Here is a 26,098-nt window from a genome sequence, read left to right on the forward strand (position 1 = left end):
CATGTGTATGTGTTTGCAAGTGTGCATGCTTGGTAACGTTTGTGTGATGGAGTATAAGCCTCTGAGAAGGCGTGTGTGGGGTGTGTTTGTATGTGTGTGTCTGAGAGACCATGTGTATGTAAGAGAGCGTGTGAGTGTATAATGTAGTGGAGTGACCCAAGGTCCCTGTTGAGACCATCCTCATGGGTTCCGAACTTGGCTATCAGCCTCTGCTTGGCCACTAAAAACAATTGAGCAGTTATACAACATGCATTGGAGCGTACTGGGTGGAACTTATCTTTTGCTTTGCAGAAGGTGGGAGGCTCTGGATGAGAGCAAACACATGCTGGAAGACCTTCAGCTCAGAGTTGGAGCTGGAAGCCAGGCTGCATACACATCAGGGGAAAACTTAACCAGCTTTTTATTCCGGGTAATGGTCATTCATCTCCAGACAGAGCCTTCTCATTGGGTCAGTGGACAGGATCAGGTGGGTATGAGTGTGAATCACGCAGGTAAAGAGGATCTGAGAGAGGGCTGCAGGGGGGAGGAGCTAACTGGCTGGGTGGTGGGAGGAAGAACAAAGTTTGGGGGGGGGGAGGAGAAGGTGGTGGTGGTAAGGGACAATAGTGACAGAGATCGTCTCTGTTCTCTGCAGTTAGCAGCAGGATTCAGGAACCAATGTGCTCAGGGCTGGAGAAGTGGGAAAGGGAGGCTGCAGTGGGTGTGGTCCAACAATGTCAGGAGACGACAGCCAGTCAGAAACTACAAAGACAAACAGAACCCCAAAGCTATGGGCAGCACAGTGACTCTGTGGCTAGTGCTGCTGCCTCACATTGCCAGGGACCTGGGTTTGATTCCAGCCTCTGAGGACTGTCTGTGTGGACTTTGTGCATGGTTTACCTCTGGGTGCTGCGGTTTCTACCCACAGTCCAACAATCTGCAGTTTAGGGTAATAAGCCAGGGGAAGCTGCAGAGCTATATGGTAGGTGAGTTGGTCTGGTGGGAAGCTGTTTGGAAGTTTGGTGTGAATTAAATGGGCCAAATAGCCTGCAGGGATTATATGATTCTGCTGCCATGACCACATGTATATTGAGAAGTGACTGCTGTGGTCCTGGGAAAGGTGGGATTTGTGGTGTCGCTGCCCGCTGTCCATTCTCTCCCTGTCCCCCCAACCCCTGTCCATTTTCTCTCTCTCGACCCCCAGCCATTCTCTTTCCCTTTTTCCCCCCAGCACCTGTTATTTCTTGTGCCTCAAGACTTCTTTGATTGCTGTATCAAGACTTTCTCAGAAAAGAGAGAGAATGGATGTTGATGAGTCTATATGAGAGATGGGGGTGTATGAGAAATGGCTGATCTTTAAAATGAAGAATAGCTAAAATTATATATTCAGAAACATCATTAAAGCATCTTCAATTTTATTAAAAAGCTGCAGACACCTTTCTGAACCTGCATTGAAATATGCGCAGTTAGGCCACAGTTGAATACAGGCTGTAATAGGTGAATGGCATATTCCTAGTCTTGTGATATAGGTTCCAACTATTTAGAACAAGAGTCACAGAGTCAGCAAAGGACTGCTTATGCTCTTCGGTGTCAGCAAAAATCTGCGCATTCTCCTAGATTTCCGCACAAACGGTTTGTGACCTTCTTTTGATGGTCCAATAGAGAGCCCTGGAGAATCGGAAAGAGACTGGACATCCTGCCATTCAGAGCTCCCCATTCTCTGAATGCGGAAGTTGGACAATGAGCTTTGGAAGCTGCTAATCTCTCCCTGAATGATGGTTGAGCTTCACCCCAGACTGCAACTTCATTCCTCTGTCCAACATCTGTGAGGTACAGCACTCTTTTTTCCGTTTCTGGTTTTGCATTCTGGGCTTCAATTGTTGACTTACAGCAAGTGAAAGGAAAGGGAGTGAATCCAGGGAGGGGACGGACTACGGAAACGTTGGTCCAGATCTGTTCTCAGTTGGCAAACACATGGCAATTGCATTACCACAATGTGGTAATTTCGCCTTTACTGTGGAATAAAAAGCAGAAAGGAGTTGCATTGTTAAAAGTGACACATTGGGATGCAGATGCTAGAGGTTAAGAGTCAAAGTGTGGCGCTGGAAAAGCACAGCAGGTCAGACAGTATCCGAGGAACAGGAGAGTCAACATTTCCAACATGAGCCCTTCATCAGGAATGATGTGTGGATGTTCAAAGGGCCTTCTACAGGCCGCCAACTTACGGAACGTTTCAGAGAACACCTCTGGGACACCCGGACCAACCAACCCAACCACCCTGTGACTCAACACTTCAACTCCCCCTCCCACTCCACCAAGGACATGCAGGTCCTTGGACTCCTCCATCGCCAAACCATTGCAACACGACAGCTGGAGGAAGAGCGCCTCATCTTCCACCTAGGAACACTCCAACCACAAGGGATGAATTCAGATTTCTCCAGTTTCCTCATTTCCCCTCCCTCCACCTTGTCTCAGTCCCAACCCTCGAACTCCGCACCACCTTCCTAACCTGCAATCTTCTTCCTGACCTCTCCACCCCCACCCCCACTCCGGCCTATCACCCTCACCTTAACCTCCTTCCACCTATCGCATTTCCAATGCCCCTCCTCCAAGTCCCTCCTCCCTACCTTTTATCTTAGCCTGCTTGGCACACTCTCCTCATTCCTGAAGAAGGGCTCATGCCCGAAACAGCGATTCTCCTGTTCCTAGGATGCTACCTGACCTGCTGCGCTTTTCCAGCAACACATTTTCAGCTCAGCGTCCTTCTACACTAGTCAATGCCAATTGTCAGACAAGTGAAACAAGCAATCAGCAAGGCAAGTGATATATTAGCAAGAGGAATTGAGTTCAGAAGTGAGGATGTCTTCCTGCAGTTGTGAAGGGTCATTGAATATATTCAAGGCTGAATTCATCTGATTTTTGAACAAAGTGGATGGTGATGGGGAAATTAAAAAAAATGTTTTTAAGACCAGTACAGAATAGTTACAAAGTAATACAGCACAGAAACAGACCCTTCAGTCCAACTAGTCCATGCTGACTATATTCACAAACTAAACTAGTCCCATCTAGTTTGACCTATATCCCTCCAAACCTTTCCTATTAATGTACTTATCCAAATGTCTTAAATGTTGACAGTTCCTGCATCCACCATTTCCTCAGGACATTGAAAGTGATTCCACACTTAAACCAAAAGAAAAAGGTGCTCTTCATGTCTTTTTTTTTTAATCTTTCTCCTCTCACCTTAAAAATGTACTCCCTAATCTTGAAATAAACCACCCGAAATAAACAGCATCTGCCATGCACATCAATATCCCTTCTTGACTTTATAAACTAAGGTCACCTCTCAACCTCTTGTGCTGCAGTGAAAAGTGTCCCAGCATATCCACCTCGATGTAGGTATATTCATATCCAGTTATGATCTGTTCAATGCTGGTGCAGGCCCGAAAGACCAAATGGCCTACTCCTGCTCCCAATTCTCACCCTCATGAGTCTAAGGACAGCAAGAGACCATAAAACATTGGAGCACAAAATTAGGCTATTCAGCCCATCAGGTATCTTCATACCATTCAATCGTGGCGGATAAGTTTCTCAATCCCATTCTCCCGCTTTCTCCCCGTAACTCTCGATCCCCTTGATACTCAAGAGCCTATCTATCTCAGTCTTAAATATCCTCAGCGACCTGGCCTGCACAGCCTTCTGTGGCAATGAATTCAATAGATTCGCCACTCTCTGGTTGAAAGGTTCCTCCTTATGTCGGTTCTAAAAGGTCTTCCCTTTACTCAAAGGCTGTGGCCTCGGTTTCTAGCCTCTTCTGTCAGTGGAAACATCTTCCCAACATCCACTCTGCCCAGGCCGTTCAGTGTTCGGTATGTTTCAATTAGATCTACCCTTTGTGGGGGCCTGTGTTATGGACTAAACCAGACCATGCAAAACATTCTTAAGCAGGCAGACCCACACTATAACTTTGCAATTTGTTTCAGTAAGTGTACAGTAAAAATTACCTGGAGTAAGTTAGCTTGGTTGATTACTAGATTTTAAAACAGACAACAATTATTCACAAAATTACACAATTAAAACACAAAGATCAGAATAAAGAACCCCTACAGAACTCAGCCTATCCAACTAGACTTAATTATGCTGTTCGAATATATACAACAGTCCCAATAAGCAAACTCAATTTGAAAACCAGTATAAATAGAACACATACTTACAGATTGAAGTTGAGAGGCAGAAAAGAGAGACAGAGTTTCCACACAGCTCCCTGAACTTCCAACCAGTTCGAGAGCTGACTACGTCCCTTTTTTTATACAGGTCACTTCTAAAATATGACCACGTTGGCCTGAAATCTCATCAGTTTACATATAAACAAAAGACCTCTTAAAATCCTTTTCATCTCTGTACCAAACCAGACTGCTCGGAGATTGACCCAGTTTATTACCCCTCTGGGAAAAAAAGTCAAAGACACAGTCTCCTTGAGCCAAGGAACATCTTTTAGGAAAAAAAGGTACTAGCTTTGTGACACCTGTTAATCAGCAAGAACCAGACACTTCAGGAGGAGGTACAGCAGGGATTAGGTTCAACAAAGTGAGAATGGAGGGAGTGAGAGGATATGGGGCCTCTGGAAGGTAGGATAAAATGGCTGAAGGAGCTGCACAAGATGGCTTCTGCATTGCTACGTGACGAGCTGCTGCTTGTGTCTGTAGCTGTATAAACAACTAACTACTAAAACCACTAGAATGCAGAAGTAGACCAATGAGAAAGTACTAACCACACTCTGCAAGCTGCAAGTCCTTTGTATCTCAAGATAAAGATGACCTAACCTTTATGACTTAACTCGTTTACCAATTATCATAAGAGTCATAGAGATGTACAGCATGGAAACAGACCCTTCAGTCCAACCCGTCCAGATATCTCAACACAATAGAGTCCCACCTACCAGCACCCAGCCCATATCCCTCCAAACCCCTTCCTATTCATCCAAATGCCTTTTAAATGTTACAATTATATCAGCCTCCACCGCATTCTCTGGCAGTTCATTTCATACACGTACCACCCTGTGTGTGAAAAAGTTGCCCCTTAGGTCTCTTTTATATCTTTCCCCTCTCACCCTAAACATATGCCCTCTAGTTCTGGACTCCCCGACCCCAGGGAAAAGACTTAGTCTATTTACCCTATCCATGCCCCTCATAATTTTGTAAACCTCTATAAGGTCACCCCTCAATCTCTGACGCTGCAGGGAAAACAGCCCCAACCTGTTCAGCCTCTCCCATAGCTCAAATCCTCCAACTTTGGCAACATGCTTGTAAATCTTTTCTGAACCCTTTCAAGTTTCACAACATCTTCCCGATAGGAAGGAGACCAGAATTGCACGCAATATACCAACAATGGCCGAACCAATGTCCTATACAGCCGCAACATGACCTTGGAGTTTGGAACCTGAAACAGCCTGGAAAGAGGAATTCACGGCATGAAGTTGCTATACAGTCACTCACTTGTAGCTGAAGCTTTGGCCATGGAGAAACCTGAGGAATCCTGCCCCATGAAGAAACCATGGAAGTGTGGCAACTGCGGGAAAGGCTGTTCCTCTGCACAGAGTGCAGGAAGGCCTATACAAGTTATTCATTCTGCTGAGGCACCAGTGGGTCCATGCCAGGGAGAGGCCTTCAGCTGCCCAGAGTGCAGTAAGAGCTTTACCCATGCCTGTGCCCTGCCGACCCACAGCAATATGGTTGACTCAACACTGCCCCAGCCGGGCAAATGTGTGGGGAGAAACTGACTTGGATGCAGTGTATGGGATGAAATTGCTGGGTGAGGCAATACCTCCTCCGGGTTACGGCTGTACCAAGGATGCAATTACAAAGGGACAACTCGGTGGTGACCAATAGTAAAGAAAGTGGAGTGGGGAGTGTGAGAGCTTTGACCTTGAGCTATCTTTTATGTGTCTTTTTGTTGAGGAGATCTGAAGCTGTAACAAAGTTGGGTCGCATTGAAGGTGACCTGAACTTATCGCCGGGCTCAGACTCTCATTGAAAGCTTTGAACTCCAAGAGGTTTTGTTTTAAAGCTGATCCTTTCTTTCAGCCTCCTGCACTGAATTTCCAATGTCATGTATCAGCAGGAGCAGTGAATGAGTATCTAGTTTTGTTTGAAATTGTAAGTTTTTCAGGAGTGCAGAGTGCTTCGCTTCATCAGCATTGTAATGTTTCCTGGCAGCACCAGGAGGTGTGGGCTGTGTTCACTAGAATTGTGGTGGAGGTGCCGGTATTGGACTGCGGTGGGTAAAGTTAAAAATCATACAACACCAGGTTACAGTCCAACAGGTTTATTTGGAAGCACTAGCTTTTGGAGCGCTGCTCCTTCATCGGGGAGTTGTGGTGCACGATCATAAGACTGAGATTTTATAGAAAAAGATCAGTGTCATGCAACTGATAGGATATATTGAACAACCCTAGGTTGCTATTCAGTCTTTCCTCTTTTAGAACGGGTTGCAGGTTTCAGTTCATTAATATGTAAATCCCAGAACATAGAGTCACAGAGATGTACAGCATGAAAACAGACCCTTCGGTCCAACTTGTCCATGCCAACCAGATATCCTAACCCAATCTAGTCCCACGTGCCAGCACCTGGCCCATATCCCACCAAACCCTTCCTATTCATATACCCATCCAAATGCCTCTTAAATGCCCTACCAATGTCCTGTACAGCCACAACATGACCCCCCAACTCCTGTACTGAATACTCTGACCAATAAAAGAAAGCATACCAAACACCCTCTTCACTATCCTATCTACCTGCAACTCCACTTTCAAGGAGCTATGAACCTGCACTCCGAGGTCTCTTTGTTTAACAACACTCCCTAGGACCTTACCATTAAGTGTTTAAATCAGAGTGGCACTGGAAAAGCACAGCAGGTCAGGTAGCATCCGAGGAACAGGTAAATCAACATTTCGGGCAAAATCCCTTCATCAGGAATAGAGCTTTATTCCTGACGAAGGGCTTTTGTCTGAAACATCAATTTTCCTGCACCTCGGATGCAGCCTGACTTGCTGTGCTTTTCCAGCACCACTCTGATCGAAACTCTGGTTTCCAGCATCTGCAGTCCTCATTTTGCCTCGTTGATCCTTACCATGAAGTGAAAAAATCCTGCTAAGATTTGCTTTCCCAAAATGCAGCACCTCACTTTTATCTGAATTAAACTACATCTGCCACTTCTCAGCCCATTGGCCCATGTGGTCAAGATCCTGTTGTAATCTGAGGTAACTCTCTTCGCTGTTCACTACCCCTCCAACTTTGGTGTCATCTGCAAACTTACTAACTGTTCCTCTTATGCTTACATCCAAAATCATTTAGGTAAATGACAAAAAGTAGAGGACCCAGCACTGATCCTTGTGACACTCCACTGGTCACAGGCCTCCAGCCTGAAAAACAATCCTCCACCACCACCCTCCGTCTTCTACCTTTGGAGCCAGTTCTGTATCCAAATGGCTAGTTCTACCTGTATTCCGTGAGATCTAACCTTGCTAATCAGTCTCCCATGGGCAACCTTGTCGAACGCCTTACTGAAGTCCACATACATCACATCTACCACTCTTCCCTCATCAATCCTCTTTGTTACTTCCTCAAAAAACTCAATCTGACTATCCCTAATCAGTCGTTGCCTTTCCAAATACATGTACATACTGTCCCTCAGGATTCCCTCCAACAACTTCGGCTCACTGGTCTCTAGTTTGCTGGCTTGTCCTTACCACCCTTCTTAAACAGTGGCAACACGTTACCCAACCTCCAGTCTTCCGGCACCTCACCTGTTGACGATCAATGATACAAATATCTCAGCAAGAGGCCCAACAATCACTTCTCGAGCTTCTCACAGAGTTCTAGGGTACACCTGATCAGGTCCTGGGAATTTATCCACTTTTAGGTGGTTTCAAGACATGCAGCATTTCCTCCTCTGTAATATGGACATTTTGCAAGATGTCACCATCTATTTCCCTACAATCTATATCTTCCATATCCTTTTCCACAGTAAATACTGATGGCTATCTCATGTCCACTTTTTGCCCTCCTGATTTCCCTCTTAAGTATACTTCTACTTCTTTTATACTCTAAGGATTCACTATACATAACATATGCTTCCTTTTTCTTAACCAAACCCTCAATTTCTTTCGTCATCCAGCATTCCTTATACCTACCAGCCTTTCCTTTTACCCTAACAGGAATATACTCTCTCTGGATTCTCATTATCTCATTTCTGAAGGCTTCCCATTTTCCAGCCGTCCCTTTACCTGCGAACATATGTCCCCAATCAGCTTTCAAAAGTTCTTGCCGAATACCGTCACAATTGGCCTTTCTCCAATTTACAATCTGGTCAATCCTTTTCCATCATTATTTTAAATCTAATAGAATTATGGTCGCTGGCTCCAAAGTGCTCCCCCACTGACACCCCAGTTACCTGCCCTGCCTTATTTCCCAAGAGTAAGTTAAGATTTGCACCTGCTCTAGTTGGTACATCCGCATCCCGAATCAGAAAATTGTCTTGTACACACTTGACAAATTCCTCTCCATCTAAACATTTAACACTATGGCAGTCCCAGTCTATGTTTGGAAAGTTAAAATCCCCTATCATTACCACCCTATTTTTCTTCCAGATAGCAGAAATCTCCTTACAAGTTTGTTTCTCAATTTCCCTCTGACTATTAGGGGGTCTATGATACAATCCCAATAAGGTTATCATCCCTTTCTTATTTCTCAGTTCCACCCAAATAACTTCCCTAGATGTATTTCCGGTAATATCCTCCCTCAGCACAGCTGTAATGCTATCCCTTATCAAAAATGCCACCCCACCCCCTCCTCTCTTGCCTCCCTTTCTATTCTTCCTGTAGCACTTGTACCCTGGAACATGAAGCTGCTGGTCCTGCCCATCCCTGAGCCACGTTTCTGTAATTGCTATGATATTCCAGTCCCATGTTCCTAACCATGCCCTGAGTTCATCTGCGTTCCCTGTTAGGCCCCTTGAATTGAAATAAATGCAGTTTAACTTATTAGTCCTACCTTGTCCCTGCCTGCCCTGACTGTTTGACTCGCTTCTCTTTTAAGTCACGTTCTCGAGATGACTTAAGGTTTTATTTTAAAAAAAAGGGTGGCATCTCAGCTCAAACAATGCATGAAAAGTGTGATGTTCGAGTCTGTCAGTATCCCAATCTTGAATCAGACTGGTTCTTTTTCCAAAATAGGAATTTATAAAATGTTACATGGATTGACTGCCTGCAAATTGTGTGCTGTTTGAGCCAAATTGAATGAATCTGCAAATATAACTCTGCCAATACAAAGTAATCTCATAGAGTTAAGTGTGTGTGTCCATGCATGCATGAGAGAGTCTGATTGTGTGCATGTGGGTTTGTGTGGAGAGTGCATGTAAGCATGTGCGCATGCTTGGTAAAGTGTGTGTGGTGGAGTGTTGGTGTGTGTGTGTGTGTGTGTGTGTGTGTGCTATGAATAAAAGCGAGGGATTGTGTTTTGCTAAAACAAGGGCAGGCAGGACTTGTACAGTTAATGGTAGGTTTTTGGGTCATGTTGTAAAACAGAGAGACATGGGGGAGTAGGAGTTCAGGTACACAGTTCTTTGAAAGTTGCATCACTGGTAGGTAGGGTGGTTAAGAAGGCATTTAGCACAAATGCCTTCATTGTTCATGCTGTTGAGTTTCTGAGTTGAGACATCATGTTGAGGTTATACAGAATGTTGGTGAGGCCATTTTAGAGTACTGAGTACAGTTCTGGTGACCCTGTAATAGGAAGAACTCTATTAGAGGGGGTTTGGTAAAGATTTACCAGAACGTCACCAGGATTGGAGGGTTTGAGTTATAAGGAGAGGGTGGAGCACAGGAGGTTGAGGGGTGACCTCATTGAGATTTATAAAATCTGAGGAGTGGAGGTAAGGATTATAGCAAAGGGCTGTTCCTTAGCATCGGGGTGCTCAAAACGGTGGGGTGGGGGCGCATATTGTTCTAATGAGAGAGGGAGAGAGATTTAAAAGGAACCTGAAGGGCAACGTTTTGACTGAGTGTTGTTTGCATGTGGAATGAACTTGCTGAGGATGTGGTAGATGCAGGTACAGCTACAACATTTAAACGACATTTAGATGGGTACATGAAGAGAAAGGTTGAGAGGGATATGGGCAAATGCAGGCAAATGGGACTAGTTTAATTTGGGAATCCTGGTCGGTATGAAGGGGTTGGACCGTGCTATATACCTCTATGAACCAGAAGTGATCTTATTCAAACCAGTAGAATTCTGAAAGGGGCTTGACAGGATAGATGCAGATAAAATTCTCCTTTGTTGGGGGCGTCATAGAATCCTGACAACGTGGAAGCAGGTCATTCGGCCCATCTATTCCATTCTGGCCCTCTATATTGCATCCCACCCATACCTACCCCCTTACTCCGTATTTCCCATGGCTAATCCATCCTAACTTGCACATCCCTGGCAATAGGACTCAGCTGGAGAGGTTCTCACACAATGTCGAAGGCATCTTGAAACCCATCATTCAGGGAACCCGTGGCTTTTGTCACGACACTACAGATTTCTTACAGAAACTCAGCACCCATGGACCAGTACTCTCATAATGTCGGCATCACGGCAACAGCCTCATTACTCAATGCCAATCTCTGACCACCGTCCTACAACTCATCCACTTTATCCTCGATCACAACATCTTCACCTTTGACAACCAGTTCTTCAGACACATGGAACAGCCATGGGACCAAATTTGCACCCCAATATGCCAACATTTTTACGCACAGGTTCGAACAAGACGACTTCTCTACGCAGGACCTCCAACCAACACTATACACCAGGTACATTGACGACACTTTCTTCTTCTGGACGCATGGAGAGGAGTCACGGAAAAAGCTATACAGTGATATCAACATGTTCCATCCCACCATCAAACTCATTTTGGACTATTCTCTATCTGTCTCATTCTTGGACACCTGCATCTCCATCAAGGATGGACAGCAACTCAGCACCACACACAACCTCAAACCCACACATAACCTCACGATGCTACACTTCTCCAGCTTCCACCCAAAACAGCCATCCCCTTATGGACAAGCCCTACGCATACACAGGATCTGTTCAGATGAGGAGGAACGTGACGGGCACTTAGAAGTATTCAGGGATGCTCAACTCATTGACCGCCGGTTCCAACATGCCATGGTGAACCATGGGAAATGCAGGGTTATAGTTTCATAGTAATAGAAGCAAGAGTAGGCCATTTGGCTCACCCAGTCCACTCCGGACTTAAGATCATGGCTGATTTATCCATCGTCTCAGCTCCTCCTCCCTGCATTGTACCAACTACCCTTAAGTCCCTGACCATGCAAAACCCATCCAACCGTGTCTTCAATATACTTAATGAAGCTGCCTCTACTGCTTCCACAGGCAAAGAATTCCATAGATTCATGACTCTCTGGGAATAGTGGTTCCTCTTAATGTCTGTCCTAAATCTACTCCCCCTAATCTTGAGACCTGGTCTCATCCACCAGCAGAAATGTGTGGATAGGGTAGGGCTGCATTCCACAGTGCAATGAATTCCCATCTCCCACCAAAATCCCGGATGTACTCAGTTGCAGTCTCACAATTGAAAGATTTTACTGTAACTTCTTCTGCTCCCACTAAGGGCAAAAAAGTCCATTCTTCATAACCACATTTCTGGTTTCACCGAAGACGATTAGAATCATATAGCATGGAATCAGACCCTTCCGTCCAACCCGTCCGTACCGACCAGATATCCTAATTAATCTCGTCTCATTTGCTAGCATTTAGGCCACATCCCTCTAAACCCTTCCTATTCATGTACTCAGCCAGATGCCTTTTAAAATGTTGTAATTGTACCAGCCTCCTCCACTTCCTCTGTTAGTTTGTTCCATACATACACCACCCTCTGCATGAAAAAAATGCCTCTCAGGTCCCTTTCCTCACCCACCTTAAACCTATGCCACTCTTGTTCTGGACTCCCCTACCCTGGGAACAAACCCTATTCACCCTATCCATGCCCCTTAGAAACTTCTAAGGTCACCTCAGCCTTGAATACTCCAGGGAAAACATTGCTGGCCTACTCAGCCTCTCCCTGTAGCTCAAACTCACCAACTCTGGCAACAGCCTTGTAACTCTTTTCAAAACCCTTTCAAAGTTTCACAACATCTTTCCTATAGTAGAGAGACCAGAACTGTATACAGTATTCCAGATCTCCTGTACTGCCTCAACATAACCTCCCAACTCCTATACTCAATCCACTGACCAATAAAGGAAAGCATACCAAACACTTTCTTCACTACCATTTCTACTTGTGACTCCACTTTCAAGGAAAGGAACCTACACTCCCTGTCTCTTGGTTCAGGAACACTCCCCAGGACCTGACCATTTAGTGTATAAGTGTATAAGTCCTGTCCCAATTTGCCTTTCCAAAATGCAACACCTCACATTTCTCTAAATTAAACTCCATCTACCATTCCTCGGCCCATTGGCCTATCTGATAAATTATAATTCATAATGAACTCTCTTTCCTCTCTTATTCCTGAGAAGCTGAAAATCTCCATCCCACACACTCTCCCTCCATTTTTACTTTGCTGAACCTCATCCTGAAGGGTCTGGATCATTCCGATGAACAGGTCCACACTCAGGGGGATCTAATTGAAACATATAGAATACTGAACAGCCTGGCCAAGGGTGGACATTGGGAAGATGTTTCCACTGGTAGGAGAGACTAGGACTCGATGGCACAGCCTTCGAGTAAAGGGAAAACCTTTCAGAATAGAGGCAAGGAGAAACTTCATCAGCCAGAGAGCAGTGAATCTATGGAATTCATTGCCACAGAAGGCTGTGGAGGACAAGTCACTGAGAAAATTTAAGACGGAGACAGATCGGTTCTTGAGTATCAAGGAGATTGAGCGTTACAGGGAGAAAGTGGAAGAATGGGTTTGACAAAACTCATCAGCCATGATAAAATGATGGAGCAGAGCTGATGGGCAGAATAGCATTATTTCTGCTCCTATGTCTTGTGGTCTGTTGATGTCCTGGACACAGTGTCAGAATTGGGAGCAGGAGTAGGCCATTTGGTCTTTCGAGCTTGGACCAGCATTGAACAGATCATAACTGGATATGAATCTACTTCCATTTCGGTGGATAGGCTGAGACGTTTTCACTGGAAGTAAGTGAGGGCTGCAGATGCTGGAGGTCAGAGTCCAGAGTGCGGTGCTAGAAAGTTACAGGTCAGGCAGCATCTGAAAAGCAGGAAAATCGACGGTTCAGGCATATGTCGTTCATCAGAGCTTATGCCCAAAACGTAGATTTTCCTGCTGCTCGGATGTTGCCTGACCAGCTGTATTTTTCCAGCACCACACTCGTTTTCACTGGACCACAGGAGATTGAGAAGTGACCTTATAGAGGTTTACAAAATCATGAAGGGGATAGATAAGATGAAAGGCAGGGGCCTTTCCCTGGGTGGGGGTTTCAAGATTAGAGAGCAATTTTGAAGGAGAGAGGACAAAGGTTTAAAAAGTCATGAGGGGCATGATTTTTTTTTTAAACAGAGTGGTTTGTGTGGAATGAATGTCCAGAGGAAGTGGTGGATGCAGGTACAGTTACAATGTTTAAAAGGCATTTGGATAAGTACATGAATAGGAAAGGTTCTGAGGGATATGGGCCAATCTAGGTGAGACTAGTTTAGTTTCAGTACATAGTCAGCATGGAGTAGTTGGACTGAAGGGTCTGTTTCTGTGTTGTATGACTAACTGTTCTGTACTGATCTTAAAACCATTTTCTGCTTTCCCCCCATAAACATCCACTTCTTTGTTGTTCAAAGATCAAGTGAACCTAGCCTTGAATACATTCAATGAGCCCCTAACTGCAGGAAGACATCCCCAATTCTGAACTCAGTTCCTCTTGCTAATATACCACTTGCTTTGCTCATTGATTGCTGCACCTGTCTGACAACTGGCGTTCGCTTGACACTGAACCCCCTTTGTACATCCATACATCATTCCTGATGAAGGGCTCATGCCCAAAACGTGGATTGTCCTACTCCTCGGATTCTGCCTAACCTGCTGTGCTTTTCCAGCACCACACTTTTCAACTCTGATCTCCAGTATCTGCAGACCTCATCTTCTCCACGTCCCAATATATCACCATTTAAACAATGCACCTCCTTTCTGTTTTTTTTTTCACAGCAAAGGCAATAACTTCAAATTGCGGTACTGTATTTGCCATGTGTTTGCCAAATGTGGTCTTCTCGACATCGGGGAGACCAAACGTAAACTTGGGGAATGGTCCACAGCTGAAGCCGCAGAGTCCGAATGGACCTCCCAGTCACCACCCATTTTAATTCCCCTTCCCGACATAATCACTTTAGGCCTCCTGCATTTCCACAACGAACCAAACTGTAAATTAAAGGAACACCTCATCTTCCGCCTGGGCAGCCAACAGCCCGGAGGCCTCAACACCGCGTTTTCCAATTTCAAATAACCTCCCTTTCCATCACCGACTCCCTTCCCAGTCCTTCCCATTCCACTCTTCCTTACCACCAACCAGATTCCTTCCACCCACTTATCAACCAGGTTGTACCCTCTACCTCTCTCCAGCTATCTCCACTTCACCACCCTGTCCCCAGCACACCCTTGTTCTGCATCCTCCCCTACACCCATCCCCAGTCTGGAACAAGGGTTACACCCGAAACGTCAACTTCTCCACCTCCTGAAGCTACCTGGCTTGCTGCATTCTTCCAGCCTCCTGCCGGTCTATTTCGCCAATTGAGACACAGACCTGGACCAACATTTCCCGAGTCTGCCCCCTCCCTGGATTTGTTCCCTCTCCTTTCAGTTGCTGCATCTCAACAATTAAACCCCAGAATGAAAAATAAATAGAAAAAGGGGTGAGACAAGAGTGTTGTACTCACAGAGGAAGGAAGGTGCAGTCTGGGCTGAAGCTCAATCTTCATTCTGAGAGAGTGGAGCAGCAGCAGCTTCAGAAGGTCATGGTCCAGCTTCTGCTTTCAGACAGTAGGGGAGCTCTGATTGGCAAGAGGACAAGTCACCTTCAGGTTCTCCAGTGTTCCTTATCGGTCCATCAAAAGAAGATCTTGCGCCTTTTCTGCCGACAGCAAGGAACATGCCCAATATTTTGGTGACACCACTGAACACGCGCCCTGCAATATGCTCTGTGGCGATACTAGTGTTACTGACAGATATTAAGTGTCCAAATACCAAGAGGAGAAAAAAGGGTAGAGCCACAATTTTTCTTTCCCACATGGCTTGACATTTTATTGTTTTGGCATTTTGTCTGGCTGCTCAATCTCTTTGTGTTTTCCCCAGTGTAGCGGTAAAGTTCAGAACTAGAGGGCATAGGTTTAGGTTGAGAGCGGAAAGATATAAAAGGTACCTAAGGGGCAACGTTTCCATGCAGAGTGTGGTACGTGTATGGAAGGAGCTGCCGGAGGAAGTTGTGGAGGCTGGTTCAATTACAACATTTAAAAAGGTATCTGGATGGGTATATGAATAGGAAGAGTTTAGAGGGATATGAGCCAAGTGCTGGCAAATGGGACTAGATTAATTTAGGATATCTCGGAGAAAGTGAGGACTGCAGATGGAGATCAGAGTTGAGAGTGTTGGAAAAGCACAGCAGGTCAGGCAGCATCAGAGGAGCAGGAGAATTGACATTTTGGGCATAAGCCCTTCAACAGGAATCTTTTCTGAGGATGTAGAATCTGGGTTGCAGTTCTGGGAAAAGTGAGGCTCTGAGCTTGGGCAGGACTGACTGCAGGTAAAGTCGATGGCTGATAGTGTGCAGTGGAGGATCCAAAAAGAGAATCGTTGGTGAAGGTTTTGGATTTGTAGTGTGTACTGGGTATCCTGTTCAGGTCCAAATTGGGTTGGTCTGAATGTGGTCTGGAGTCCATGTGGGATCAGATGGTTCCATAGCTAAGCAATGAGAAAGGAGATATGGCTGTGGTAGTCAAATTGTTTGAGGACATGGCTGAAGAAATTCTGGGCAGAGGAGAGGACTGGGGGGGGGTTACAGTGAGAGAGGGACTCTCAGATCTTTATAGACAGAGGAGTAGAACCTCTTCCAGGGAGGCATCCATGGAAGAGACTTCGCAGTAATGTTGAAATCAACTAGGAGAAAGTGAGGACTGCAGATGCTGGAGATCAGAGGAGAGAGAGTGTAGTGCTGTAAAAGCACAGCAGGTCAGGCAGCACCTGAGGAGGAGAATTGACGTTTCCGGCATAAGCACTTCATTATGATGAAGGGCTTATGCCCGAAACATCGATTCTCCTGCTCCTTGGATGCTGCCTGAGCTGCTGTGTTTATCCAGCACTATACTGCCAACACTAATTTTGGATATCTGGTCAGCATGGACAGGTTGGAGCAAAGGGTCTGTACAACTCTGAGAAGCATACTTTGACAAATTACAAACTAGTGTATGTCCTTGTTAACAAGGCTTAGTACACCACATGCTTTACTAACCATTCTCAACAGGATCCTACCCCTTCAATGACTGAGAAACATATACATGCTGGAGCATAATCTCCTTCACTAGTATTTACATACTACCCTAGGGAATTGCACAAGGAGTAAACAGCGCAGGGATTTTGAAAAAGAGAGGATAAACAGCACAAGGATTAAAAGAATGAGGGTAAAAATCACAAGCCCCAGTAAAAGCAGATGGAACGAGAGTGTAGGGACGGGACGGGACGGGACGCACATTCCTTCCCCTCCGTCCCCCCACAACCTGCCTCACCTTTCACCTCCCGGGCCCAGTACCTTCCAGGTGGCCCCATAGTTGACACAGGGGCCGCCCCACGACCAGTAGAACTCCACCACCCAGGCGGCCGACGAGTTCCCAAACAGGCCCTTAACCCCATCCGCCTCCAGAATGCTCACCGGCTCCTGCCTGCTGTACAACCGGCCGGTGTGGCCGTGACACAGCAGCTGCACCAGGAAGGCGGCGGTGCCCAGTGACGGGTGTCTACCCCGGGCCGCACGGCGCCATTTTCCTAACGGCCGCCTCCCCGCTCGAGCGACTTCTCCTCCCAACCGCCGTCGCCCCCGCGTGACGTCTGCACGGGGGGATGGGCGGGGCCGGGGGAGCCTCACCGTCACCAAGCAACAGCCACCTCGCGCTACAACTGCTCATTCACAAAAACAAACTCTCCTGTCTCGCTCTGCAGCTGCAGGGGGGACACTGCCACGTTTCCAGGAGCCCTGTCTACATTGGGAAAGCTCACGGCTCAATTTAAACAGATATTCCGACATATAACGGAACGGCGTCATATCTAAAGGGGGCAATCTGCATTTTAAAGGGACGTGAACATTTTCAAGGGCTATTTCTGTAAATAAAGAGATTTAATGGACAAGAGCTCGTGGGTCCACAGTTAAAATGCTTTAAACAACCGTTTTTTTTTAATTTCACTGCCTTCCCAGGATACAGAATTGCTCTCATCTGAAATTGTTTGCCCAGAAAAAAAATCCAGCAGGAATATGATTGTGGAGCTATCACTAAAAATGTCTAATTTGGGTCACCCAACGTTATTAATGGAAGAACATTATCTCTTCAAGGTTCGATTTGCCCATCAAAATTCCTTGAATTTAAGGTGTTCCATTGTTGTTTCAATTATGATCCATTAAAAAGCAATATCCAGTCTCATCCGAGTGCAGAACCAACTCAACTGACTGAACAACCGAAACAACTATTCTGTATGAACTTTAGATGTGACATCCTCTCCCTCTCTCTCTGTTGACCCAATGGGATTAACCAGGGCTGGAAGTACCACTCTCAGAATACGATTGTTGATCTATAGTTTGCTTCTGCTGCTGAACATAAGGATTTAAAAGCTGCTCGCCTGATCCTGCACAATGCACAAAAACAGACTGTTCACCCATGTCTGCGCAGAGGATAATTTTCACTTGGAATGGATCACAAAATAACAATTGTTACCAGTCCCACAACTCATGAGTTTCCTATGGACAAAGTTAAAAATCACACAACATCAGATTGGAATCCAACAGTTTTATTTGGAAGCACTAGCTTTCGGAGCGCTGATCCTTCATCAGGTGGTTGTGGAGAATTAGATCGTGATCCCGGAATTTGTAGCAAAAGAGTCCAGTATCATGAAAATGTGATACATTAAACAATTTTAGATTAAATCTTCCATCTTTTAGAATGGGTTTCTGCTCTTAATCCCTGAATTTATTTTTAATTACCTTCTCAAGAATGTTATTTAAATGCAGAGTTTTTCTAATAACAGGTGTGAATTCTGTCTGGGTCCCAATGTTGAGTCAGACTGACATTTTTCTTAGATAAGCTCTGCATTTAAATTACACTCTTGAGAAGGTAATTTATAGATTAGGGTGCAAATTAGGGTGGATTGGCTGTGCTAAATTACCTATAGTACCCAGAGATGTGCAAATTAGGGTGGATGGTCCATGGGAAATATGGAATAAGGGGGTGAATTTGTATTGGCAGGATTATTCTTGCAGATACATTCAATTTTGCTCAAAGAGCACGCAAACTGCAGGCAGTCAATCCATGTAATATTTTATAAATTCCTACTTTGGAAATAGGACCAGTCTGATTCAAGATTGGGATACTGATCGACTCGAACCTCACACCTTTAAAGCATTGTCTGAACTGAGATGTCACCTATTTTTTATAAAACCTTAAGTCATCTCGAGAATGTGATTTAAAAGATTTATATTAATGAACCAAAACCTGCAACCCATTCTAAAAGATGAAAGAGGTAACAGCAATCTAGGCTTGTTCAATATATCCTATCAGTTGCATGACACTGTGATCTTTTGCTATAAAATCTCTGTCTTATTACCCTGCTCCACAGCTACCCGATGAAGGAGCAGCACTCCAAAGCGAGTGCTTCCAAATAAACCTGTTGGACTATAACCTGGTGCTGTGAGATATTTAACTCTATCCACCCCACTCCAATACCAGCCCCTCCATATCGTATCTCGTGAACACAGCCCACACCTCCCGGTGCTGCTATTATACTTTACAATGCCAATGAAATGACTTACTCTGCACGTCTGAAAAATTCCCAATTTCTCAAGATACTAGCTTCTCATTCACTGCTCCATTTGATATGCGACATTGGAAACTTAGTGCAGCAGGCTGAAAGAAATGAGCAGCTTTAAAAATTAAAACTCTTGGAGCTCAAAGCTTTCAATGAGAATCTGAGCCCGGCAGTAAGTTCGGGTAACCTTTATTGTGACCCAGCTTTGTTACAGCTTCAGAACCCCCCCGGCAAAAAAGCGTAGAAAAATGAACTGCTTTTTAAACAGTTCAAAGCACACACTCTCCACCCATCCCACCTCACCTTCTTTACTGTTTGTCACCACCAAGCTGTCCCTTTGTAACTGGATCCTTGGTACAGCGTAACTCGAAGGAAGTATTGCCTCACTCAGCAAAAAAAAATTGTCAATTCAGGGTGCAATGCAGCTTCTTGATGAACAACCAGATACGAAATGGTTAACGTCCCCAGGAAGGTGGGAGCAAAATGGAACATCAAGACATTAACACCAACACATTTCAGTCAAACATCTCTGCTCCCAGTAAGGGCAAAACATCCTGAAACTCCAGTCTTCACCATCAGATTTCTGCTTTCACAGAAGACGATTAAAGTCATACAGCACGGAAACAGACCCTTCGGTCCAACTTGTCTGTGCCAAACAGGTATCCTAAATTAATCTAGTCCAATTTGCCTGCATGTGGTCCATATCCCTCTAAATCCTTTCTATTCATGTACCCAACCAGAAGAATTTTAAAATTCCCCTCTCACCTCAAACATATGTCCCTCTAGTTTTGGACTCCCCTACCCTGGGGTAAAGACCTTGGGGATTCACCCTAGCCATGCCGCGTATGAATGTCAACATGGTCACCCCTCAGCCTCCGATGCTCCAGGGAAAATATCCCCAGTGTATTCAGGCTCTCCCTGTAGTTTAAACCCTCCAACTCTGGCAACAGCCTTGTCAATATTTTCTGACCCCTTTCAAAGTTACACAATATCTTTCCAATAACAGGGAGACCAGAAACAAATGCAGTCTTCCAAACATGGCCTGTACAGCTGCAACGTGACCTCCTAACTCCTATACTCAATGCTCTGACCAATAAAGGAAAGCATACCAAATGCTTTCTTCACTATCCTGTCTACAGCGACTCCACCTTCAACGAACTATGAACCTGCACTCCAAGGTCTCTTTGTTCTACAACACCCCTCTGAAGTGTGTCAGTCCTGCCTGCATTGCTTGACCAAAATGCAAACCACGCATTTTCATCTGCCACTCCTTGGCCCTTCAGCCCATCCAATCAATTCTAATTTATAGTGAACTCTTTTTTCCTCTCTCATTCCCTAGAATTTGAAAATCTCCATCCCACATACTCTCCCTCCATTCTCAGTTTGCTCAACCTAATCCCTGCTGTACCACAACCTGCAGGGTCTGGTTCATGCTGGTTAACAGGCCCACACTTGGGGGGAGGGGGGTTCTAATTGAAACATAAACAATACTGAATCCTGAACGGCCTGAATAGAGTGGACATTGGGAAGATGTTTCCATTGGTTGGAGAGACTAGAACCAGTGGGCACAGCCTTAGAGTGGTATGGTGGTGAGTGGTGAATCTATGGAATTCACTGCCACAGAAGGCTGTGGAGGCCTGTCATTGTGGATATTTAGGACTGAGATGGAGACTTTGAATATCCAGGGGATAGAGGGTTACGGGGACAAAGTGAGAGAATGGGGTTGAGAAACCCATCAGCCATTATTAAATGGTGTAGCAGACCCGATGGGCTGAATGGCCTAATTTCTGCTCCTATGTCCTATGGTCTCTTGCTATCCTGGACACAGTGTGAGAACTGGAATCAGGAGTAAGCTATTTGGTCTTTCAAGCCTGCACCAGCATTCAACAGATCATAACTGGATATGAATCTGCCAACATCTACGTGGATAGGCTGGGACATTTTCACTGGAGCATAGGAGGGTAAGAGGTGACCTTACCGAAGTTTATAAAATCATGAGGGACATAGATGAGGTGACCGCTGTGTATCCTTTCCCTCGGGTGGGGGTTTCAAGATTAGGCAGCAAATTTGAAGGGGTGAGGAGAAAGACTTCAAAAAGGCAGGAAGGGTAACTTTTTTTGGCATACAGTGGTTTGTGTGTGTAATGAATGTCCAGAAGAAGTGGTGGGTGCAGGTACAGTAACAACATTGAAAAGACATTTGAATAAATACATGAATAGGAAAGGTTGGGAGGGGCATGGGCAAAACGCAGGCAGGTGGGACTAGTTTCGTTTGTGAATATAGTCAGCACGGACTAGTTGGATGTATGACTCTAAATGTAACTCTGTAAAATCATTTTCTTGCGTTCACTTATTTGATGTTCAAAAATCAGATGAATGCAGCCTTGGATATATTCAACGACCACCTAACTGGAGGAAAGCATCTGCACTTTACAACAGAATTCCTCTTGGCAAAATACCATTTGCCATGCTGATTGCTTGCTGCGCCTGTCTGACAACTGGTATTGACTGGTGTCGAAGGACGCTGAGGCCCCTTTGTACATCCATACAGCATTCACGATGAAGGGGTCGGGTCCGAAACATCGACTCCCCTGCTCCTTGGATGCTGCCTGACCTACTGTGTTTTCCCAGTGCCACATTTTGACTCGAATCTCCGGCATCTGCAGTTCTCCTTTTCTCCACAACCCAATACATTAATGTTTAAAAAATACACCTCCTTTCTGCTTTTTTTCACAACAAAGGCTATAACTTCACATTACGGTATCCATTTGCAAATTGTGGTATTCTCTACATCGGGGAGACCGAGCGTAAACTTGGGAATGGTTCGCCGAGCATTGCAGCCGGGTCCGCAGAGGCTGACCAGACCTCCCCGTCACCACCCATTTTAATTCCCCTTCCCACTCCCTTTCTGACATGAACATCTTTGGCCTCCTCCATTGCCACAACAAACTAAACCACAACTTGGAGGAACAACACCCCATCTTCCACCTGGGCAGCCTACAGCCCAGAGGACTCAACACAGAGTTCCCCAATTTCAAATAACTTCACTTCCCATCCCCCGATTCCTTTCTCAGCCTCGACCCCTCCTTTGCACTCCTCTCTGCCACCAACCAGATTCCTTCCTCCCATTGGTCAATCAGGTCGCACCCTCCACCTGTCTTCACCTATCCCCACTTCACCATCGTGTCCCAAGCACCCCTTTTCTCTGTATCACTCCCTGTACCCAATTCCAGTCCTGAACAAAGGTTACACCAAGATATTGACTCCTCCACCTCCTGATGTTGCCTGGCTTGCTGTGTTCTTGCAGCCTGCTGCCTGTCTATTTTGCCCATTACGACACAGACCTGGACCAACGTTTCCAGAGTCTGCCCCCTCCCGGATTCACTCCCTTTCCTTTCAGTTGTTGCAAGTCAACAATTGAACCCCAGAACGAAAAAGAAATGGAAAAGCGGGTGCAAAAAGAGAGTACCGCACTCACAGATATTGGACAGAGGAAAGAATTTGCAGTCTGGTTAAAGCTCAATCTTCATGCAGAGAGAGAGAGAGAGAGAGAGAGGAAGAACAGCAGCTTCAGCACCTCATGGTCCAATTTCCGCATTCAGTCAATGGGATAGCTCTGATTGGCAGGAAGACCAGTCTCTTTCCGGTCCTCCTGGGCGTCCTATTGGTCCATCAAGAGAAGGTCGCGCGCTGTTTTTTCCGGACAGCGATGACAATGCCCAGTGTTTTGCTGACACCGGCAGGAATGCGTAATACGTTTTTTGGAGATGGTGTTATTAATACATTTAAATGTCCAAGTGCCAAAAGGGAAAAAAAGGGTACAGCCACAATTGTTTTATTGCTTTTGCATTTTGTCTCGCTGCTCAACTTTTGTACATCTTTTCCCCTTGTTGAGAGAGAGAGAGAGAGAGAGAGAGAGTGTCCCCCAGTGAGCTGACTGTGGGAAGGAGCTTTAACCAGTTACACAAACTGAAGAACTATTACATTATTCGCAGGAGGGAGTGACTGTACACGTTTCCTGAGTGTGATCACAGTTTCACTTGTTCATCAGAAACAGAGAGCCAAAAGGACACCAGAACTGCGGAGAAGTCGTGGGAATGTGGGGACTGGGGGAAGGGATACCATTCCCCGTCGGCACTGGAGATTCATCAGCTCAGTCGCATTGGGAAGAGGCAGTTCTTCAAAACATTACTACAACATTATTTCCCATTGACAAAAATACATTCACGCTGCCTGATTACCTTGAACTTATACAAGTGCCTTGTCATAACATCTTTAATTATAGCTTTCGACATTTTCCCTATGACATATGTTAAGGTAAATGGTCTGCAGTTTCCCATTCTCTGTCTCCCTTTTCGAAGAAAATAGTTTACCAGTTTAAAGAAACCTTCCCTGAAACTAATGGCGTTTGGAAAATTAAAACCAATGTGTTAACTATTTCACTGGTTAGTGTTTCTTTAAGAGTCTTGGATGAAATCCTTCACGTACCCGGAACTTGTCAACTCATAGTTCCAACAGTTTAATCAGTTTCCCTGGTAATTGTAGTTTTCTTCAGTTCCTCCCTCCTTTTCAATTCCTGATTTACACCTAGTTCCAGGGTGTTACTTGTATCCTCTCTAGTGAAGACAGCTTCAAGCTCTTTTCAATTCATCTACCATCTCTTTATACTCCGTTATTGAATCTCCAGACTCATTTTCTATAGAACCAACACTTATTTTGTTAACTTTTTTAAAGAAAGCTGAAGAAACTTTCCAACCTGTTTTTATATTTTTGGCTAACTTTCGAACCCTAATTGCTGTGCTACTGCCTGCATTATTTCAGCTGTTTTGCCCGAGCATCAACCTGTCTGCTTCTTCTATTAAACTGACCTTGATTAAGTGTTGCAAAACACACAAGGACAAGTCTTTCCTCTCCAGAACGTCTTGGTACTTAACATGATAAAATTCACTTTGAAATATTGTTCATTCAAACTTTACCAAGCACATCCTACAGATTCAAAATTCAACAATGAGATGCAGTTTTGTTACAATCATTCAGTTTGAAGAGAAAAATTATTAATTTTGAAGAGAAGTTTGAAAACCCAGTCATTAACTGGAAGAACAACTTTTTTTTTGTTTAAAAATGTGAAAACCTAATCAACAGGAGTAACTTAGCAGAATAGTATGTATGGCATTAAATTGTAAATCTAGTTTTCTTTCCTTCCCTGCCATAGTTCCCACAAATCTTTATATGAATCTTGATAGTTCATTCACTTTCTGGGAATAGTCCAAGACATGCAATATCTTTCTAGGATTCACTTGAATTCTTCTCAGGATTCCAAGTATATCTGGTAATTTTATGAGGATGCCTCCATTAGCTTTTGGCGAAGTGAACTTCTAGATTTCATTTGAGACTTCAAGGTTTAGATTGATCAGTTTGAATGTCGGTTGGAAATACCTCTGGTTCCTCATGGCTGTCCGTACTTTTAATCTCACAGCACCTAGTGCGTGAATGACTAAGCTGCTGCTGAACACAAACTGCTTTCTGTCAGCAATGCAAACTCCACGGTGGGTTGTTCTCACCATCTGGAAAAATGAAGGGGCAATCTCAGTCAGGATAGCACAACAACACTTCTTCCTCAGGAGGCTTATGCAATTCAGTATATCAATAATGACCCTCACTAACTTTTACAGATGCACTATAGAAAGTGTTCTATCTGGATGTGTAACAACCTCGTCTGGCTCCTGCTTTGTCCAGAATGATAAGATACCCAGAAGGTTTTATGCGCATCGCAGACCATCATGGACGTCAACCTACCATCCATGGTCTCCACCTACACTTCTCTTTGCCGCAGAAATGCTGCCAACCCCCTAATGCTCTCTCACAACTTCAGAAGATACAGAATCTGGAAACACATGCACCAGATTCAGAAAGAGCTTCTTCCCTGCCATTGTTAGACTGATGAATGGACTCTCTTTGTACAAATGGAATGATCTGCAGAGAAAGTGGTGGAGGCTTGCACAATTACAATATTTAAAAGGCATCTGGATGGGTGAATGAATTAAGAAAGGTTCACAGGGATATGGGCCAAGTGTTGGTAAATGGGACTAGATTTATCCAGATTAACTGGTCAGCATGAACGAGTTAGACTGAGGAGTCTGTTCCCACGCTGGACATCTCTATGACTCTGTCCAATGCTCACTTACCGTCCCCTTCAATAACAGCATAATTGGAAGTATATGACATAGCTACAACACATAATTACAACAATTAATTATAATCGAATGTGAGAAAACCACGAAGAGCACGTTGAATGTTTAACAACTCAATAACACTAGACAAATCTCTGACCCTTTTCACGTTCCAGTTCTGATAAATGCCATGAGGATCAGAAAGCCTTAAGAGAGCGCGAATCTGAAAGCTCTTCGCTTGCATTCACACTATCCGCCGCCAGTTGATACAAGTGTACAGTGCCTTCCCTCTTCTCTCTCCCTCCCAGAATGAGAAATAGAAAGGGGGAGATATTGCTTTGCTCCCAGATATTGCCCAGAGTTGGGGAGGTCTCAGTCTGAAACTGATCGCACTACTTCCGCGTTGTGACGTCCTCATACGGGGCGGGACGTACGGTGGGAGCTGGCCGATGACGATCCCGTGTTCCAAGATGGTTCTCTTCTATTGACCACGCGTTATGACATCACACAGTTAAACTGTGAGCCAATTGGAATCCCTGGATGACCGGAAGGAGACTGGTCCGCCGGCCAATCAGAACCGCCGTATTGACTGAATGCGGAAGTTTGACAATGAGCTTCTGAAGCTGATGCTGCTCCTCTCTCCCTGAATGAAGATTGAGCTTCACCTCAGACTGCAACTTCCTTTCTCTGTTCACTATCTGTGAGTACGGCACTTTCTTTTCTCACCCACCTTTCTATTCTGGGGTTAAACTGCTCAGTTTCTGACTCTTTATTCCATCTAGTCCATGCTGAACATGATTCTAAACTAGCTAGTTTCCACCTGCCTGGAAGTGGTCTCCCATTTCAGGGAGAAATGAGGAATTTATTCTTTTCTTGTT

At 44.9% G+C, this 26,098-nt stretch overlaps 1 long non-coding RNA gene across 3 annotated transcripts; it reads right to left on the minus strand.

Moving 5' to 3' along the window:
* Positions 1 to 751: 751 nt before the first annotated feature.
* On the minus strand, positions 752 to 22,593 carry LOC148143289 (uncharacterized). 3 transcript variants are annotated; one of them, XR_015751743.1, is made up of 3 exons: positions 22,529 to 22,593; positions 14,926 to 15,119; positions 752 to 1,993 (listed from the first exon to the last, which is right to left on the minus strand). It is a non-coding gene; the product is annotated as an uncharacterized LOC148143289 (long non-coding RNA). The 3 variants fall into 3 exon arrangements; XR_015751742.1 differs by lacking the exon at positions 22,529 to 22,593 and adding an exon at positions 16,911 to 17,042; XR_015751744.1 differs by lacking the exon at positions 22,529 to 22,593 and adding an exon at positions 16,768 to 16,900.
* Between the last annotated feature and the right edge of the window lie 3,505 nt (positions 22,594 to 26,098).

This window comes from Chiloscyllium plagiosum, unplaced genomic scaffold (assembly GCF_037043375.1).
Source record: "Chiloscyllium plagiosum isolate Xiang-an unplaced genomic scaffold, Cpla_swu_hap1 HiC_scaffold_27, whole genome shotgun sequence".
In the NCBI taxonomy this organism is placed as follows: domain Eukaryota; kingdom Metazoa; phylum Chordata; class Chondrichthyes; order Orectolobiformes; family Hemiscylliidae; genus Chiloscyllium; species Chiloscyllium plagiosum.